The sequence below is a fragment of the Periplaneta americana genome, chromosome 5 (assembly GCF_040183065.1).
Source record: "Periplaneta americana isolate PAMFEO1 chromosome 5, P.americana_PAMFEO1_priV1, whole genome shotgun sequence".
In the NCBI taxonomy this organism is placed as follows: Eukaryota; Metazoa; Arthropoda; class Insecta; order Blattodea; family Blattidae; genus Periplaneta; species Periplaneta americana.
Window position 1 is genome coordinate 57,677,623 of NC_091121.1, and position 9,066 is coordinate 57,686,688.

Here is a 9,066-nt window from a genome sequence, read left to right on the forward strand (position 1 = left end):
TAATCAGCCTTCAGATTTATACAAAGAACTGATCTTCCTCTGACACATATCGTCAAGTGAGATGTACTGCCTGATAATAGATGAACATATCAGCCAGAACCTCAGTCAGAGGTTATCAACTTTATAAAGTGCCAAAATCCGGAATGCAGAAAAATTATAAATCATTGATCCATTACAGAAAGTTCATTAGTATACAATGGAGTCCTTCACATTTAATATGCATGGAAATGACATAGTAGATGCTCTGACAAAAAGAAGGAAGGTACAACAATAACACAGAAACAAAGTCAGGCATTCTCTTTCCATTCTATATAAAGTTTCATTTAATTCGGAAAAAGAAATAGAGGACAAAATTTAAAGGCAAATAAAGAGACATAACATTCAGAAATCCAACATCTCAAAATCTGCTCTCCCTTTGTTTAGATTAGTGATAGGCTATGACAGTTTATCAAGCCATCTATATAGAAAAGGAGTATTCAATATACACCTCCTGTACCGTATGCATCATTGAAGAAGTGAATATGGAACATTTTAAAAGATGTGCAGTTACAGGAAAGAAGCTAGCTACAATAACTTGTGGAAAAGACTTGTCGCGCAAGATGACTAATGGCTTCGTTGCCAAATGTTTAGCCATTGGACACACACACTCAAACACGAATCAATTTTAATAAATTGTGTTCTATTGGCACCAAAGTACATTATTGTATAAAGACTATTGACTCTTAGTTAAAAAAATGTTGTCAAGTAAACTATAAAAGTATATTCAAGTGCTGATCAAGACATGTACTATTACTCCTGTAATCGAACATGTTGTTTAATAAAGAATTAAAAGAAAAAACACAAGCACGCAAGCACACGCACTCACACACACACACACACACACACACACACACACACACACACACACACACACACACACACACACACACACACACACACACCCTGTTGTATGAATCATTGCCGTTTTCGAAACTGGTGTCAACTGTTGGTAGCTGTGAAAGAAGGTGTTTGTGCTAAGCTATCAAGTTTTTGCCAAATTTTCCTACATTTGTGTTATTCGAAAAAAAGTCGTGACAACTGTGACGACGACATCATTTCAATTTCACTCCTTATGTTTCTTCTTCTTGCGTCTAATGTAAACAAAAATAACAGACTGGGACTTCAAAACTCATTGCAGACTGGCAACTGCTCAGATAATAACATATTACAACTGTTACTCTTTTATATTTCTCTTCTTGACTACTGTAGGAGTAGTATCCCTGCTTGAAATGTCAATACAGTAGTTCAAGGGGAAAAACATTAGTATACGGATTCCTCCAGTTTTCCCCATTCCGAGACACTTTATCTCTAGTGTGGCCTGTATATAATTTACAACTGTTACACTACAGTTCTCTAGGGTAGCCTACAAAAAGAAGTTGACGAATGCAATCACACACATTTCTCATATAAATAGTTCAACAATTTATTTTACCACCATGTTTGACATCTGTTGCCACTATATAAGGCACATGTAGTATTATTCCCTGTTATGTAGGCCTAAAGCATACAAAGTTTCACAGGCATACAGAGAAGGAGACTCAAATCATATGAAGAGTTCGCGGGAAAAACGATGAATGTCACATTTCTGTTAAGGATTAGGTAATGATCTAATTGAGTCTATAACTGCAAGATGTAGTGCTGTTTCTATAGAAAATAAAGGAAAGGATTACTGTATTAGTGGTGATAATTCTTTTTATCATTTTTCTTAAGAACAACATTAAATTTCGCAGTGATCCATTGAATTAGATAATGACATCAACCTTAACAAAATCGTGACATTCATCGTTTTTCCCGCGAACACTTCATATGCTAAGACGATCATAGGGGAATATCAGGCAGGATTTAAGAAAAAGAGATCAACAATCGATCATATTTTCACAGTAAAATTGATACTGAAAAAATTCTGGGAAGAAAGTATGGGTCTACTTTTTATTTCGTAAATTTTCAACAAGCTTATGATTCAATTAATAGAATACAGATTAGTAAAATCTTAAAAGACTTTATGCTCGACCATGCCGAAATGTACTAATTATACACCCGGTAGCAATCCTTTAATGCATGTCATTAAAGTACACCTACTCATTAAAGTACAGGTCTTCAGCCAATGATAACTCAGCTTACATGTGTTCAGCCAATGACAAGTCAGCTTTGTACCGTTATAAACCGCAAGTATCGATTATTCTCGGATATGCAATCGAAAGAGAATTAGCGAAAAGTCACGGAGGCTGGAAATCCAATACTGTCGCAGAAGGTTATGTTCTGTTACTATAATAATTAGCGTTAATTGTAAATAATATTCAAATAAATTCAATTTGTCATCTCGTTTTTCAATGTCGAATTCAATAATCAAGGTTATAATATTATAATATTATCAAGTTTAACGGGACTACGTCAAGGTCAATGACATTATTGTTCCTCGGAAAAAAATCAATACTTTCGCGTCTGCGCATATCTCACAATTCACGACCTAGAACAAGGTCACTTCCGATCTTGTCAGATACCTACAAATAAAATGTATACATCTGAATACCGGTAATTTCAAGTTAGAAATATGGTCGAGCATAAAAAGTCGTATGAAACTCGCCTATAATGGTAATTAAGAAGCTCGTATGAAAATTATTAAACTTGCTTGCGCTCGTTTCATAAATATCCATACTCGATTCTTAATTGCTATCATTATAGGCTCGTTGCATAATGTACTATTTAAATCCTTGGAAAATTAATTAGGCTAGTTGAAACAACAATGACAGACACTATCTTATGTGAATATTCAAGGAGAACTTGGAACTCTTCCAAGTGAACCAAAGGATTAAAATGAGGATATGGGTTGTCTCCAATACTGTTTAACTCAATATTGGAATATATAATTAGTTAGAAACATAGAAATAAACTTCAAAGTCCCCCTTGAAAATAAATCTCCACAAACTGCCGGATATCCGGATGACCTCGATCTGATGGGAAGATCTCTTTATCCAGTGGAAAAGGCTCTGAAAGCCACGGCTCCAGCAAGGAAGCAAACTGTCTTGACTATATATGGAACTAAAACCAAATCTGTAGTTCAAACTTAAATTTATGTGAATTTCATCAGCACAACTATCCAGACAGCAATTCAATCAATAGCCATAGTAATTAATTTCAAATACTTATATGTATCTCTTATTAACAAGAATGATGAGATAGAAAAAATCCAAAGCAAAATTTAGATAGCAAATAAAGCATACTATTTGGTATTACCCTTAATTAGAGACCGTGATATCACTTGGATGGCTCAAATAATATTGTTTAAAGTAACTTGTATCAAGTTAATCACCTAAATTGTCTCTATTTAAAATATAACTAATTTTGTGCGAGATCGAGCGTATTTGCTTGGTTTCCGCACAAAACCAATCCGCGGAAAGTGTGAAATTCCACATTCAGTATTCCCAACCTAACACACATAACAATTTCCCTCTTCTTATCGCTTAAGTGACATATTGATGTTACTGCTTTAGGCTTTTAACATATTATTTTTAGACACGTTCAATATAGTAATAATTATAAATTGGAAACTTACCAATGCAATTTCACCTAAATTGCACTGTTAATTACCATTAAGTACGAGAAAAATTCGTACCGTCACCGGGAAGCGAACCCAGGACCTCTCAGCTGTGCGCGCTGAGTGCTCTTAACCAACTGAGCCATGCCGGGACACGATCCACGACGCCGGCCCAACTCCTCTCGTAGTATTATGTTACGGCCTTACTACCTGCATTTAAGACGATACACGTCATATATATACAGGAGCGCATATTAAATGACTTTACGGCCATATTCAACAACAGTTTCTGAAAACTGTTAACATTATATATGTATCGAATATGAATGAGGTCTCGCCCACCTCATTGCATATTACATGACTAGTGTGAACTAGTCAGTTTGTTTTATTACCATATAGTCATGTAATATGCAATGAGGTGGGCGAGACCTCATTCATATTCGATACATATATAATGTTAACAGTTTTCAGAAACTGTTGTTGAATATGGCCATAAAGTCATTTAATATGCGCTCCTGTATATATATATATATATATATATATATATATATATATATATATATATATATATATATATATATATATATATATATATGACGTGTATCATCTTAAATGCAGGTAGTAAGGCCGTAACATAATACTACGAGAGGAGTTAGGCCGACGTCGTGGATCGTGTCCCGGCATGGCTCAGTTGGTTAAGAGTACTCAGCGCGCACAGCTAAGTGGTCATGGGTTTGATTCCCGGTGCCGGTACGAATTTTTCTCGTACTTAATGGTAATAAAACAAACTGACTAGTTCACACTAGTCATGTAATATGCAATGAGGTGGGTGAGACCTCATTCATATTCGATGCACTGTTAATTATTGTTTTTTAAATATTTTAAAAAATTAAGTAAACTCTACAACTCCACTAAAGTTACTGCATTCGTAATGCAAGTAACATTGAGGAAGCCGCGAAAAAATCAACAAGATTCCAGATTCCGATGTTATTACTGCAATATGTTATATTGTTAAAATATTAAAATGAAAAATAAATCATTACATAACCTTACCGTTTGTTTTAAGTTCCCATTTACAGATTGGGGGGGAAAAAAAGACAGACGTATATCACGGCCTGCTGGAGTATAGTAAACACAGAAAACATTTTAAAGCAACAATGTTGAAGATAGATATTTTTGTTTTGCAAATTTGCCGTCATTGAACAGAAACCAAGATGGAGATTTCATTGCAACTAATTAGAAATTCCTCTTTCACGTATGTAATAAACGACCTTCGCACAAAATAATGTACGATACACGAGCGGCATGTTTTCTTTCAATTCTCGGAAATTAAAAAAGCTCAACTACGTTTCGCTTTTTCAAACTTTTCCTCGAACATGAAAACTTCAACATACCGCTCTTGTAACGCATATTACTATTTTTTAAGTTACAACTTTTAACTGCATGTGCAATTCTAATAATACATATAAAATAGTACATATTTTACGATTTTAAGTTACATATTTATGTACATATTTTAGGATTATTACGTATTAAATCCGGACTCTAAGCATGACTCACATATCAAATCATATTTTTAAGTACTCAACCAGAAAGAATAAATAACAACTAGTTAATGGTGTGTGGATAAGCTTCAGGGCTTCTACCGCGTTGTCTTGGTGTTATTGGCTGACGTTTCGACCGCTGTGTTCTGGCCATCTTCAGAGCAGTTGTTGGATAAGGAAATAGTATAGAAAAATCGAAAGAGAATTGGGAGGACAAATTTAAAAGGTACGCAAAACGCGTCCTTGCAAGGGGTTGGGGGCTGTACAAAACTAAATATGTGAGCTCCAAGCCTGTTGGCCACTAGTCTCACTCCGGGTTACGCTGCTCCACTGAAGGAGCTCTAGAAAATTTTGAAGGGGAAGCCGAAATTGGACGTAACCTCTTAGGTACCACATACGCAAGGGGGGACTGAGATTTGATGAAGTGATCACGGAACGGGGCGAGGAGGAGATGGCTGGTGTTTGCCGTTAGGATGGCAAGACGCTGTAGTAGTACTATGTATTACCACTTGGGATTGCTCCCACCGTGATACCCTGTTTTAGAGACTTAAATGCTCTCTTCAGGTTGAGATTTTTGTCCTTGGATTGCAGTAGATTTCATCACACGCCTCACACGGCCTGCCCCAGCAAGAAAAGGCAGGATCCGGTCTTGTTGGTCGTTGGTTCATGTTGTTGTGTGCGGAGGGGACTTTATACTTCGCCGTCTGCCAGATCTACCCACAGCATGTCCGCTGCCTTGTTGTCGTGATGCAGTTATGTCTGTCGTCTATGTTGAGTCAGTGCTATTTAGTGGTTGGCGGTGATTGTTGTGTTGGTCGTCTAGTGCTTGGATTATTGGCCCTTTTGAGGGCCATCTTGGGTTAAGGATAGGTATTAGTTATTGGCTTGGAGTTGTAGGTGTTCGGTATACTGTTGGTAGAGATTGGATATTGTTATGTCCGGGTTTTGAAAATCGAAAAATCGAAAGAGAACTGGGAGGAAAAATTTAAAAGGTACGCAAAACGCGTCCTTGCAAGGGGTTGGGGGCTGTACAAAACTAAATATGTGAGCTCCAAGCCTATTGGCCACTAGTCTCACTCCGGGTTACGCTGCTCCACTGAAGGAGCTCTAGAAAATTTTGAAGGGGGAGCCGAAATTGGAGTACGCGAGGGGGACTGAGATTTGATCAAGTGAACACGGAACGGGGCGAGGAGGAGATGGCTTCCGGATTTTGTGCTACTACTACTAAAATGTATTACCACGTTGGGATCGCTCCCTCCGTGGTAGCCTGCTTTAGAGTCTTAATTGCTCTCTTCAGGCTGCGATTATTTTTCGTGGATTATAGTAGTTTGACACACGCCTCACACGGACTGGCACAGCAAGGGAAAACGCAGGATCTGGTTTTGGTGTTCTTCGTTTCTTGTCGTTGTTGCTCGGGAGGCGGACTCTGCATTCGCCGTCTGCCAGGCAACCCACACAACGTCTGCTGCCTAGTTGTCGTAGTTAACTTGTCTGTCGTCTATGTATTAAGTGCGTCGTGTTTAGGTTGATGGTAATTATGGAGTTGGTCGTCTAGTGCTTGGAACTGTAGGGATGGATGTTATTTAATGTTGGGTTTGTAGGTGTTGGGTGTATTGTTGATAGAGGTTTGATATTGTTATGTCGGGATTCTGAGGGGGAGGTGAGTTGAAGAGCTGTTGTGTGTAAGGTTTATTTATGGACTTGTGGACATATTTAATGTTTTTGCGACGGATGTATTCGGGAAGGGGTTTAATTCGGGAGAGGTCATATGGGATATGATTTCTGGTGTTAGGAGCCAGGAGATAAGCTTTTCGGATTAGGCTTCTCTCTTTTTGGAGATATGAGGGTGTTAGACGGGTGAAGAACTGAGAGGCGTACATTAAGGATGGTCGGATGATGGATTTATATATTATGATATTGGTTTGAGGAAGGCTGCCTATTCGTTCGGGATGACGACCGGAAACTTTATAGAGGAGTTTCGCGGATAGCGCTATTCGCTGGAGGATTTTAACCGCCTGCGGATTGAAGTTCAGTTTCCTGTTAAAGGTCACTCCGAGGTATGTTATTTTGTCTCGGTAAGGCAGTCGTGCGTTTTTTATTCGTATTGGGTTCCTGTCACGTATTGTCGCTCGTGGGTATCGTCGTCTTTTCAGTAACATAACTTGTGTTTTCGTTGTGTTAATCGTTAGTCTCCATTTGTCGAGCCATGTTGTGAGGCGTCTCAGTGAGTTGTTTAGTAGTCGTGCTTGCGTGTGTATACTACGTCCTGTCGATGTCAGAATTGTGTCGTCTGCAAACTGTCCGAGTTTGATTGTCGGAGTTTGTGGTTGCGGGATGTCAGCTACATAGATGTTATAAAGGATCGGAGACAGTACTGTGCCTTGGGCTACTCCCCCGTGAAGGGTTAAGTTGGTAGAAAGATTGTCGTTAATTTTTACTTGAGCCGTTCGGTCACGTACGAAATCCGAGAGCCATCTAACAAATATGCGCGGCATCCCTGTGTTTGTCAGTTTGTAGCGGAGCCCGTCTAGCCAAACTGAGTCGAAGGCCCGCTGCATGTCAAGGGCCACCATGATTGAGGTGTATCCACGTGTCCAGCCGTGTTCTATGGGCGTTAGTACTTTCAGTATTTGGTCTATAATGTCGATTTCTTGTCTGAACCCGGCTTGTGTGTCAGGGAGAGTGTTATGCGTCTCCATGTAGTGGTGTAGTCGTCTTTTAATTATTCGCTCCATAATCTTGCAGACCGTAGCCGTCAAGTTTATAGGTCGATAATTAGTAGCGTTGGTTAGGTCTTTGCCAGGTTTCGGAAACAGCAGCACATGCGCATGCTTCCATCTAGGAGGCAGGGCCCCCAGGCGGAAGCTGGCGTTGTATATTGCTGTTAGAAACTCAACGGCTGTGTCAGGGTAGTTGCGTATTAATACATTGTGTATGTTGTCAGGTCCAGCTGCTTTGTTGTTCGTTTGTTGTATTGCGTTAGCTACTTCCTGAGTCGTGAAGGCAGCTGTGAGTGGGTTGTCGTCCTCGTTCGCCTGTGGTTCCTGTAAGGGAAAGTATATGTTGCGTTGCGTTTGTATTGTGTGTGTGATGCGTTCGTAGTGGGCGTGGTCGAAGTCCTGATGTTGCTGTTGGTTATGTATTTGTTGTAGTGTGTCGCGGAATGTTTCTAGTTTGTCTTCCACTGTGAATATGTATCTATTGTCTACTTTCAGTGGATATGTCGGTTGTTGGTAGCCGTTGAGTTTTTTAAGAGTCTTCCAGAAGGTCCCTGGATTGTGTCTGTGCTGCCAGCTATTATATATATATATATATATATATATATATATATATATATATATATATATATATATATATATATCGAAATCGAAAAATCGATGGAAAATTGGGAGGAAAATTTAAAAGGTACGCAAAACGCGTCCTTGCAAGGGGTCGGGGGCTGTACAAAACTAAATATGTGAGCTCCAAGCCTGTTGGCCACTAGTCTCACTCCGGGTTACGCTGCTCCCCTGAGGGAGCTCTAGAAAATTTTGAAGGGGAAGCCGAAATTGGACGTAACCTCTTATATATATATATATATATATATATATATATATATATATATATATATAGTAGTCTCGATGGGGGGAAGTACTTGCTGTGATAGGTCGTAGGTTATCCTTCTGGCATCTGATTGGTCCTACGTTGTCCAATCCGGTTGAGGTCTGTATGAAGCGGAGTATTCATATTAAATTACTGGCCCTCATAAGGTCCGAAAGAGTGACCTTGATACCGTGCCCGATGTCCGGATGAAGGGGGGTGGCGCCGCGTACATGTGGAGACCTGGTTTCTCGTTCCTAAGTATATGTCGTAGGTTCTCCTTCTGGCATCTACTTGGTCCTACGTGGTCCAATCCGGTTGGAGTCTGTGTGAAGGGGAGTATTCATATTGGAGGAATATACATGATCC